The following is a 12,360-nucleotide window of genomic DNA, read 5'->3' on the forward strand; positions in this document are numbered from 1 at the left end:
GATGTAATCATTGCTAATATTACACTGGTCAATAGCTAATCACTTATGTTCTCTAATTAAATTTCCATGTGGATGTCTATAGGATTTGCTTTAAAATAGAAGAGCCAATCAATTTAACTCCAAAAAGAACTCAAGGGAAAGGCTCCTTAAGTAAACACATGGAATACTATAGTTCTCTGAAGGAAATTTTACACTACATTAGAAGTAACCTAGTCATGGAGGGAAAAAAATCACACTCTTGTGCATTTCAGCTCAAGGACTTGGCCTGGGTATCAGCTTCCCAGGACTTTAGGAACAGGTACCACGGCTGGGCAGCTTAGAGAACAGGCGTTTACTGTCTTGCAGTTCTGGGGGCCAAAGTCTGAGATCAAGATGTTAGTAAGGTCAGTTCCTTCAAGGGCTGGGGGAGAGCATCGGTCCCATGTACCTCTCTGAGTCGCTGGTGGTTTGCTGGCGATCTTTTATGTTCATTAGCTCGTAGACACATTTCCCTGATCTCTGCCTTCATCTCCACGTGGCATTCACCCTGTGTGTATCTCTGTATCCAAATTTCCTCCTTTTTATTTTCACTGGGGTCCACCCTGATAACCTTATTTTCACTTGGTTACCTCTGAAAAATCCCATTTCCTAAAAAAAGATCATATCCTGAGGTACTGGGGCTTTGTACTTCAATATATCATGTTGGAGATCCTCAATTCAACCCACAGAAGCCTGATTCCTCTTCAGGCATTTTAAGAACACTTAAAATCCACTCTGTACTGCCTAAAATTCATGTCTTATGGTAGCATCTTAGCATAAAAGTCATTATTCCCTTTTGGAACACTTCCGCTATTGATGGGGTGTTGGAAGGTAGGTGGGGTTTGGTGGGGTGAGGTCTGGAGCCAACAACCAAGGAAGAATTCTTGAGATGTCACTGATGCAAAATGGAGATTTATTAAAATACAGGGAGCAGAAAGAGCGGCTGCCCCAGGGTTGTGAGGGCTGGGCAATTACAAACTATGAGGCTGGGAGAGATAAGGAAAAGGGAGGTTTTTAAAAAGATTTCCATGTGTTAAAGAAGACTCAAGGGATACCTGAGGCCTTACTGATGTCAAATTAAGGTTGTTTTTCCCTCTAGCAAGGTATTAACAGGAAGATAGTTGGGAGCTTCCTGGAGGAACATTACACTCAATGGGCTATAGGCTACAAGGACATTTAATTGTATCTACATTTCCTTCTGGAAGCTAGGTTATTGATGGGAAAGTTTTCTTCCTCTGGTCAAATCTATTTGTTTTCCTTTCCTTAGCTTTGGAGCAGCAGTGCCTGAAGAATGTCACATTTTTCCCATCTGGGGGAGTCATAGGGTGTCAGCTTCTGCTTTGTCCTCTGCGAGCCTTCTGTTCCCTCATCACTCTGGTTCAGCCTTTCCATGAAAGCAAAACTAATACATCTTCCAATGCTATCATAATATGATTATTGACTATTTCTTGGTCATCTGGATGTTCTTGTATAAAATGTTACCTAACATTTCCATCTCTCCACAAGAATGAGGAAATGACCAAACATGGTTGCAAACCTCAAACTAAAGGAGTAAACATTACCTCTGTCAGAGACAAGTGAATATTAGTCATTATTATAAAAATTAATTTTTAAGAAATCCTGTCCTTCACGGCAATATCGTCAGGCAACTTAATCAAGTATCATCAGATACTTGGAGGAAAGTATTTGGAGAATGTTGGAAAACTTTATCCACACAAAAAGTTTTTTTGAAGCACTAATTGGCTTGGAGGAAATAAATATGAAGCGAAGTTAAAGCAAAATATAACAAAAAGCAAAATATAACAGAAGCAAAAACAAACATTATTTTTAAAGATTTTTTTCTGTTGTCAGCAAAAATAGAGATTTCTTTCATAAATGGGAAAAGAAAGCCATGATCTGTCACTAGCTCACTGATATAACTGGATCTTCACTGGTGCACAATCTTGAAAATGGAGTTTGAAGTCCCATCCATCAGCTGTTAAATTTTGGACCTGTGTGCAGTTTCTTCTTTATTAAACTGTTAAATCTCTTGGTGAGGGATTTCATCTGTGAATTATTGATCAGCCCAAAATTAAGCTGGACTTTTTGGGAAACAATCCAGAGTTCTAATCCATAGAGGCTGAAACTATAATTTTCCGTTTTAATTTTTCCAGTCACATGTGGGCATGTTCCGATTTACCTTAGGAAGAGAGTGAGTTCCAATTTTCAAACTATTAAAAAACTAGTCTCTCTACCCATCAGAGTAGCAAATGCTTTTCAAGTAAAAAGAAAGGCTAACTACAGTATTTATATATCACCAAAAAAATATAGAATGCTAGATTGTCAGAATTCAAATTCAAAACATTTTTCTCAAAGAAGAAGGAGGAGAAGGAGGAAGACAAGGAAGAAGGAAGTGAAGTGGGGAGGGAGAGGAGAGGGCAGGAAACCGACCCTAAGAGACTTTTTTTTTTAATTAAATTAATTTATTTATTTTCAGAAAAACAGTATTCATTATTTTTTTACCACACCCAGTGTTCCATGCAATCCATGCCCTCTATAATACCCACCACCTGGTTCCCCCAATCTCCCACACCCCCGTCACTTCAAACCCCTCAGTTGTTTTTCAGAGTCCATAGTCTCTCGTGGTTCACCTCCCCTTCCAATTTACCCCAACTCCCTTCTCCTCTCTAACTCCCCTTGTCCTCCATGCTATTTGTTATGCTCCACAAATAAGTGAAACCATATGCTAGTTGACTCTCTCTGCTTGACTTATTTCACTCAGCTGCCTAGAGCAATATATACTTTTAATGCCATTCTGATCAAAATTCCACTGGTATTCTTCCAAGAGCTGGAGCAAATAATCCAAAAATTTGTATGGAATCAGAAGAGACCCCAAATCGCTAAGGAAATGTTGAACAACAAAAGTAAAGCTGGGGGCATCACGTTACCTGATTTCAAGCTTTATTTCAAAGCTGTGATCACCAAGACAGCATGGTACTGGCATAAAAACAGACACATAGACCAGTGGAACAGAGTAGAGAGCCCTGATATGGACCCTCAACTCTATGGTCAATTAATCTTTGACATAACAGGAAAAAATATGCAGTGGAAAAAAGACAGTCTCTTCAATAAATGGTGCTGGGAAAACTGGACAGCTATATTTAGAAGAATGAAATTCGGCCATTCTCTTACACTGTACACAAAGATCAACTCAAAATGGATAAAAGACCTCAACATGAGACAGGAATCCATCAGAATCCTAGAGGAGAACATAGGCAGTAATCTCTTCGATATCAGCCACAGCAACTTCTTTCAAGATATGTCTCCAAAGGCAAAGAGATTCTTAACTATAGAGAACAGACTGAGGGTTGCTGAAGGGAGATGGGTGGGGGATGGTCTAGACGGGTGATGGGCACTCAGGAGGGCCCTTGTGATGAGCACTGGGTGTTTATGTAAGTGAAGAATCGTTGACTTCTACCCTGAAAACCAATATTGCATAGTCTGTTAACTAAGTAAAATTTAAATTTAAAAAAATGTATATATAAATGTTTTTCTTTATGGTCTTTTATTAGTCAAATAGGGATGGAGAAAAAAGACAAGACATATTCAATTTTATTGTTGATTTTCTTAGGTGTGATGACTGTGCTGCGGTTATGTAAGATGTTGCCCTTATTTTAAGAAGGTGCTTGCTGCAGCGTTAGGGATAGGATGTCAGGATATTAACAACTCACTTATAAATGATTCAGCAAAGCCATACATACACATAGATTACATGGCAGTTCTACATATACAATGTTAGCAAATTACCAAACTTAGAATCTACATCTTATTGTACTATTCTTCCCACTTCTCTATATTTGAAAAAAATTTTGATAATATGTTGCCAAGGAAAGGGGATGGCAAAGATGGGGAAAGTTTTCTTCCTCTGGTCAAATTTGTTAAATTTGTCACTTAACATTTATCCTGTGCCTGCGACATCCACACTTCAGCTCACTGATCACCCCCCCGCCCGCATCCACCACCCCAAAAGAACATAGTTATGGCTCAAAATAAAATATTGTTGAGGAGTGAAAACATTTGCGTTTGCAAATTATCGTCTTCTTCATGGAGTGTTTTGAGGATTAAATGAACTCTTTCAAGCAAGGTGCTTAGAATAATATCTGGCACAAATTAAGTGCTCAATACAATTTGCTGTTGTGATGGTTATTATCTAAAAATACAGTGCCTCCTGATTGCTTGGTGCTGACAGGTAAGTACCACGAGGGCCATTCTGGTAAGAAACGACAGGCATCAGTAGGAAGAAAAGATCCCTACAGGCTATGGAGGGTTGGGGAGGTAAGAGAGGAGGACTGGGCTTTCCACATGCAGGGAGATTAGAATTCAGAGATATGGGAAGGATGTACGCATTCACATGCACACATATGCACATGCACATCATCAGTAATTCAAGAAAGAAAGGGGAGAAAGAAGGAAGAAGAGACAGGACAAGAAAATTTTCTCTTTTTTTTAAGATTTTATTTATTTGTTTGAGAGAGACAGAGAGAGCAAAAGCATGGGGGAGGGAGAAGCAGACTCCCCACTGAACAGGGAGTCTGATTTGGGGCTTGATACCAGGACCCTGGGATCATGACCTGAGCCAAAGGTAGCCACTTAACTAGCTGAGCCACCCAGGCGCCCAAGACAAGGACATTTTCTATTAAAATGTGAGTCTTTAATTGGCCGTACCCCGAGTGTAACCTAAAATGGCTGTGGTAAATCACATTTGTCATGGTTCAGCAAGGATACTGCGAGCCAGGAAAACTGGTCATTACAAATGCTCGTCAACTTAAGTCACTACTAACATCTACCTTTCTTGACATGCAAAACTTCAAAATTTCTTTGCAAAACTTTAAGAAGTTAAAAGTTGCTATATGAGCCATATGACATCAATAGGTTAACATTCTATTAAACAAAAAAGACTGCATTGTTCCAATTAATATGCGTAGTACAGTACAATGTAGAAAGTGATTCTCCAAATATTATCTCCTTTGAGCTGCCAACGTCTTACGGGACGGTCAGGGTATAGCCCAGGTTCCGTGATCCTGCCTTCTGCAGGGAATTAAGGGAATGGCAGTGTGTTCTCTAAACTTCTAATTTGAACATCTGGAGCGTGATTATAATCCAGCCAGGGGATGGATTCCATCTGCGAGCTGTATTAGCTAAATAACCTTGTGTGAAACTCCTAACATTTCTGAACCTCAGCGTTCTCATCCTTATTTACTATCGAGATTACTGTGTTGATCGAAGAAGGTATATGAAAGCACTTTATGAATTTTAATGCACTATATGAATGTTATCGGTATTGTTCTAAGTGACCAAGCTAAATGACCGAGTTTGAAAGAACTTACAGAGCAAAAGTTAGTAATGAACAGTTAAGAATTTCACTCTCCAACTCAGCATATAACACAGGCTACAACTTGCTGAGGGCTAACAAAAGACTAGGTGCTGTGCCCAGCCTTCAGAAGAGTTGTATGCGGGCCCCGGGGTGGCTCAGTCGGTTAAGCTTCAGACTCTTGATTCTGATTCAGGTCACAATCTCGGGGTCTCAAGATCAAGCCCCAAGTCGAGCTCCAAGCTCGGCTGGAAGTCTGCTTGAGATTCTGTCTCCCTCTCTGCCTCTGCCCCTTCCCCTGCTCACTCTCTCTGTCTCAAAAATAGATAAATTTTTAAAAAAAAATGCAAAGTTCTATGAGGTGAATATTATGATCATTCCCATTTTACAAAGAGGATAAAGAGGTATATAAGTGCCTTACCCAGAACCATGCATCCCAGAGATAGTGAGTCAGGCTTTGAGCTTAACTGTTTGGGAGTCCAGTCCCCTGCTGTGCCTCCTTTAAGGTTTGCATTTCCAGGTTATGAATGTAGATTTATAATAATATGATTAATTTTACTAAGTCTACACCTCACAGAGTTACCTCTCCAACCACCTCAGATGTGTGGGCAACAAACTCTCACTGTTGGACACCACTGTGGTTGTATGGTTGTTTGTTACGCAGCATTACAGGGGCAAGAGATAACTGCTGTACCAGGGCATTCCAAGGATGCTGCCAAAGGGGAGAATCCCTGTCTGGTTCATCTAGAGTATCTGAAACACAGCCTTCTCTGCTCTAAGCGCTCTGGCTAATTCGTACCCCACCACCACTGCATGCATACCTACTCTCCAGGTTCTGTTTCCTTTTTCTTTTTTAAGTAGGCTCCATGCCCAGCATGGCACCTAACGTGGGGCTCAAACTCCTGACCCTGAGATCAAGACCTGAACCGAGATCAAGAGTCGGACACTTAACCGAGTGAGCCACCCTGGCCTCCGTCCCACTCTAGGTTCTTGATCTAAAAATCACTCTATCTGGAAATATCTTCCTGGATGACCTCCCTCCCCTGCCTCCTGGAGCAACTTTAATGCTTCTCCCCTGTGTTCCCAGGGCACAAGATACTTTTCAGAATCAGCACTTCTCCCAATTCACTGTGTAGCAGATGGAGAAAGCTTTATTCTCAGGAGGTGGTAGAAGAATTGAGAGCCTGGCTTAGTCAAAAAAAGAACCCTGCTAAGCCAAGGGGCTGGGTAATATCAAAGGGTGAAAACACAGAAGGGGGGGGCGGGGTTTGTATTTGGTGAGAAAATGTTGGAAATGGCCGAAATCTATGTTTGTCACTCTGTGGAGGAAGCATTTAGAAAAGAATGTGGTGGCAAGAGAGAAGAAGACATCTTATAATGACGAATAACTATCCCAAACAGAGCTCTTCACAGTTTACACAGTGCCTTCCATGCACAAATTGCTCAATGACTATTTCAACCTCGTAGGGGTACCTTATTACCTACGCTTTCTTGATTAATTGGGGGAAAGCTCTACATGCTGATAAGTATGCTGTGCTTACTTACATATGCTGTGCTTATGACTCTAGGACAGTGCCACATCTAAATCAGATAATTTGAAATGACAGAATGTAAGATTACTTATAAAAGAAATTGTCAGCTATATGAAAGTACTGCCAGGGATGCCTGGGTGGCTCAGTGGGTTAAAGCCTCTGCCTTCGGCTCAGGTCATGATCCCAGGGTCCAGAAAGCATCGGGCTTTCTGCTCAGCAGGGAGCCTGCTTCCCCCTCCCACCCTGCCAGCCTCTGTCTACTTGTGATCTCTCTCTGTCAAATAAATAAATAAAATCTTTAAAAAAAAAAATAAAGTACTGCCAACTCAGACCCACTAACAAAGTTTATTATTATAAAGGACATTTTCTGAGATACCTTGCTTTTATTTCTAGATTAGACCTGTTTGCAATTACCCTATAAGTTATGTATTTAAATGTAGTCTCTATTGGGTTTTCCATATAGAGTATCATATCATCTCTCAAAGAGTGAGAGAAGACTTCACCCCAAAATAGCTAGAACTTACACAGGAATTCAGTAAAGTGTCAGGATATAAAAATCAATGCTGAGAAATTAGTTGCTTTTCTATAAACCAACAACAAGACAGAAGAAAGAGAAATTAAGGAGTCAATCCCATTTACAATTGTACCCCAAACCATAAAATACCTAGGAATAAATCTAACCAAAGAGGCAAGGAATCTGTACTCAGAAAACTATAGAATATTCGTTAAAGAAATTGAGGAAGATACAAAGAAATGGAAAAATGTTCCATGCTCATGAATTGGAAGAAAAAATATTGTGAAAATGTCTGTGCTACCTAGAACAATCTACACATTTAATGTAAACCCCATCAAAATACCATTAACTTTTTTTCAAAGAAATAGGACAAATAACCCTAAAATTTATATGAAACCAGGAAAGATCTTGAATAGCCAGGATTGTTGAAAAGGAAAAGCAAAGCAGGTGGCATCATAATTCTAGACTTCAAGCTCTATTACAAAGCTGTAATCATCAAGACAGTATGGTACTGCCACAAAAACAGACACATAGATCAAGGGAACAGAATAGAGAGCCCAGAAATGGACTCTCAACTCTATGATCAATTAATCTTCAACAAAGCAGGAAAGAATGTCCAATGAAAAAAAGACAGTCTCTTTAACAAATGGTGTTGGGAAAGATGGACAGCCACATGCAGAAGAATGAAACTGGACCACTTCCTTCCACTACACATAAAAATAGACTCAAAATGGATGAAAGACCTCAATGTGAGAAAGGAATCCATCAAAATCCTTGAGGAGAACACAGGCAACCTCTTTGACTTCAGTCACAGCAACTTCTTCCTAGAAACATCGCCAAAGACAAGGGAAGCAAGGGCAAAAATGAACTATTGGGACTTTATCAAGATAAAAGCTTTTGCACAGGAAAGGAAACAGTCAACAAAACAAAGGCAACCCACAGAATGGGAGAAGATATTCGCAAATGACATATCAAATAAAGGACTAGTATCCAAAATCTATAAAGAAATTTTCAAACTCAACACCCAAAGAACAAAGAATTCAATCAAGTAATGGGTGGAAAACATGAACAGACATTCTGCAAAGAGATACCACCTCACACCAGTCAGAATAGCTAAAATTAACAAGTCAGGACATGACAGGTATTGGTGAGGACGCAGAGAAAGGGGAACCCTCCTACACTGTTTGTGGGAATGGACGCTGGAGCAGCCACTCTGGAAAACAGTATGGAGATTCCTCAAAAAGTTGAAAATAGAGCCATGACTTAGCAATTGCACCACTGAGTATTTACCCCAAAGATACAAACATAATTATCTGAAGGGGCACATTCACCCGAATTTATAGCAGCATATCCACAATAGCCAAACTATGGAAAGAACCTAGACGTCCATCAACAGATGAATGGATAAAGAAGATGTGGCATATGTATACAATAGAATATTATGCCATCAAAAAAATGAAATCATTTTCAATAACATGGATGGAACTAGAAGGTATTATGCTGAACGAAATAAGCCAATCAGAGAAAGACAATTATCATATGATCTCACTAATGTGAGGAATTTGAGAAACAAGACAGAGGATCATAGGGGAAGAAAGGAGGGAAAAATGAAACAAGATGAAACCAGAGAGGGAGACAAACCATAAGAGACTGTTAATCTCAGGAAACTAATTGAGGGTTGGTGGAGGGGAAAAAGGGAGGAGGGTTCGGGTGGCTGGGTGATGGACCCTGGGGAGGGTAAGTGTTACGGTGAGCACTGTGAACTGTGTAAGACTGACAAATCATAGACCTATACCCCTGAAACAAATAATATTATATGTTAATTTTTAAAAATAGAATAAATGTAGTTCCTAGATATCTGATGACTAGATCTTGAGTCTGAAATATACTTCTCATATTGAAATATTAATTGACATTACCTGTGAAGAAAATGTTTGCACAATGAAAGAGATGTGGGTGGAGTTCTAGTCTGAATGATTATAAATTTTAAACTAACAAAGTCTACATAAATGAAGTAAGTTTTCCATCAGGGATCTGAACTTTCTGGAAATTATGATTTAAATTATTAACATAAAATGCATAAATGGAAAATTCTACTCCTTATATCTTTTTATTTAAGCCAGTAGAGGAATGTCAGGGATCCAAAACTTGGGTCATATTTGTCAAAAAAGCTGTGTACTATTTTCTTCATTAAACCCATTCTAGAATGTTCAGGTGAGGACTATTAATAATAGCCCAAACAGGAAACCACCCAAATGCCCATCAAGTGGAATGGATGAATACGGCTATTCTAGAATATTTCTCTAGTCTATTATTTGAGACTCCACTATAAGATATTACTTTACATAGAATAATAATAACACTGTGATAAAATGATAAAGTCCACACCATGGAATATTATGCAGCACTGAAAACAAATCTTCTACAACTACGTTCTACAGCATGGATGAGCCTCTCAAACATACTAGAAAACAAGCGAAACCAGCCACGAGAGATTTCAATACACAAAGTATGAAAGTAGGTAAAGCTAATGTGTGTGAAAGAAATCAGGCCCTGGGAGGGAGGAGTTTCTGGGGAAACTTCCTGTGTCTTGTTCAGAACACCAAATACTGGGGCATGCCCCATTGTTAACAGTTTGTCATGTGAATTTTTTCTATATACAGGATATATTTTGAGAAAAAATTATCCTTTCTTTAACTAGAGTGATAAAATAATACCCAGAGAAGAGGAAGGCAGAGTCACCACAAAAGGTGTTCAAGTCTACTGTCTCTGAAGTTGCTTAGAATTCTGTCTGATAAAAAACAATTCAAAATCTAAGACAGTAAGCAAATGTTAAGAGAGCTGGGGGATGAACACACTCCAAAACACTGAAGAATGATAACGGAGACCACTTGCTTGGCTTTGCCAGCCATTATAGAAAGCAAAATGCAGACAGACCTGAAAAAAACAGTGTAATTCCAGGGGCCCTGAAAACCACTTAGAATATGGTAATATGAAGTCCCGGGAGGAATTCTGCATTTGCACGTGATATGACCCCAAGCAAATCATAATTTATCAATCCCTTCATTGATCAAATGAGGCTAAGAATACCCAACCATGCAGGCTTATTCTAAAGATCAATGAGGGGCATCTGGGTAGCTCAGCTGGTTGAGTTTTTGACTCTTGATTTCAGCTCAGGCCATGATCTCAGGGTCATGGAATTAAGTCTAACATGGGGCTGGAAGCTCAGTGCAGTGTAGGATGGAGCCCCACGCTGAGCATGGAGCCTGCTTGAGATTCTCTCTCCCTCTGCCCCTCCCACTGATGCTCGCTCTCTCTCTCAAAAAAAAAAAAAAAAAGAAGAAGAAGATCAAATGAGAGAAAATGTGGGAAGATGTTTGTCAACTGCCAGGGTCCTTCACAAATGGAAGTTATCAGCTTTGAGTAGTTTCTTTCAACCAGCCACAAAAGTACCACCACTCCTGGCCACAGGGAGGATCCAGTCTGAATACAGGGTTGTGTCTTTGCACTTCAAGTCACAATTATTCATCCAGTGCAACCTGGTGCCAAAAACTCAAACTCTGGTCCGTTATTCATTTATTAAACTTTCACCTAAAGCACAAGACCCAAGAATTCAAAACAACACCACTTTAATTCAAAATGATCCTTCATAATCTTTCAAAAAATAATAAGAGATTGTCTCATTTTCTAGCATTATAAGACCAATTTTATCACTTTGTGATCAGCTATTGCTGGCACTTTTCATTTTTACGAGGACTTCTTTCCAATGCATGTGGCACCTAAGCTTAATTTGGTCTAATTTTAGATCCACAAATATAAACTTCATATAGCATTTCACTTATCTCTGAAATGAAGTTATCACTCTAGTTTTAAATTCCTTCCTCTAACACATTATTGTTTGTTGAATTATTGATCTTACATAGAAAATTAAAATATTAGCTTTCAAGTTCTTTACATTAAGATGTCATTTGTTAATTTACATTAAATAGCTGGCATTATGGGCCCACTGAGAATTAACTTCGCTTCTAGCTGTTACTAATTATTAACATTTTTTATCCCTGGCCTTCAAGTATTTGTTTGGATACCCTACTTTTGTAGCTGTTCCAAGTCATAAGTCATCAGGGAGGAAGCAATTAAGCCACCAGATTGCCCTAATGGCATTCATCCTGGGAGGCCATTCATATTATGAACTAGAGTTTGTATTTTAACAACTGGTAAAGATCAGTCTGTTTAAATATTAAGAATTAAAATACAAAGACATCCCAATTTTATATGTAAAAATCCAGTGTCTTCTCCTTCACCTTGGACTTCAGGCAACAAGGGGAAATGGATGAGGAGCATGTCCATTTCTCCCTCAAACACAGAGAAACTCCTGGGTAGTTATTACAAAATATGTTGAAGTACGTTGTTAAGTTCAAACATAAGAGAAATGTTCCCAGGCTGTCAGAAACTAAGTGGGAGCTTGCAGAGACATGATGCTGTGTATGTGGATCTTAAACATGAACCCTAACACCTAAGGGTCAGGGTGCTAATTATCATATTGGGAGAGGTAGTGAGGCCTTGGGACCTCTCCAGTTAGAGAAAACTGGAAGTGCTAGCACCTTTGGAGCTCTTCTGCTCCCTCATTTCTGTTATCAGAAATGAGATAGATTGGGGCACCTGGGTGGCTCAGTTGTTAAGCATCTGCCTTCATCTCGGGTCGTGGTCCCAGGATCCTGGGATCGAGCCCCGAGTCGGACTTCCTGCTCGGTGGGAAGTCTGCTTCTCCCTCTCCCACCCCCCTTGCTTGTGTTCCTTCTCTCACTGTGTCTTTCTCTGTCAAATAGATAAAACATTTAAAAAAAAAAAGAAAGAAAGAAATGAGGTAGAATTAGTTATGTATGGCTGTCTAAAACATTTCCCCAAAATCTCTTAGCTTAAAGCAACAAACATTTATTATCTCACAG

The sequence above is a fragment of the Neovison vison genome, chromosome 1, assembly GCF_020171115.1.
Source record: "Neovison vison isolate M4711 chromosome 1, ASM_NN_V1, whole genome shotgun sequence".
NCBI lineage: Eukaryota > Metazoa > Chordata > Mammalia > Carnivora > Mustelidae > Neogale > Neogale vison.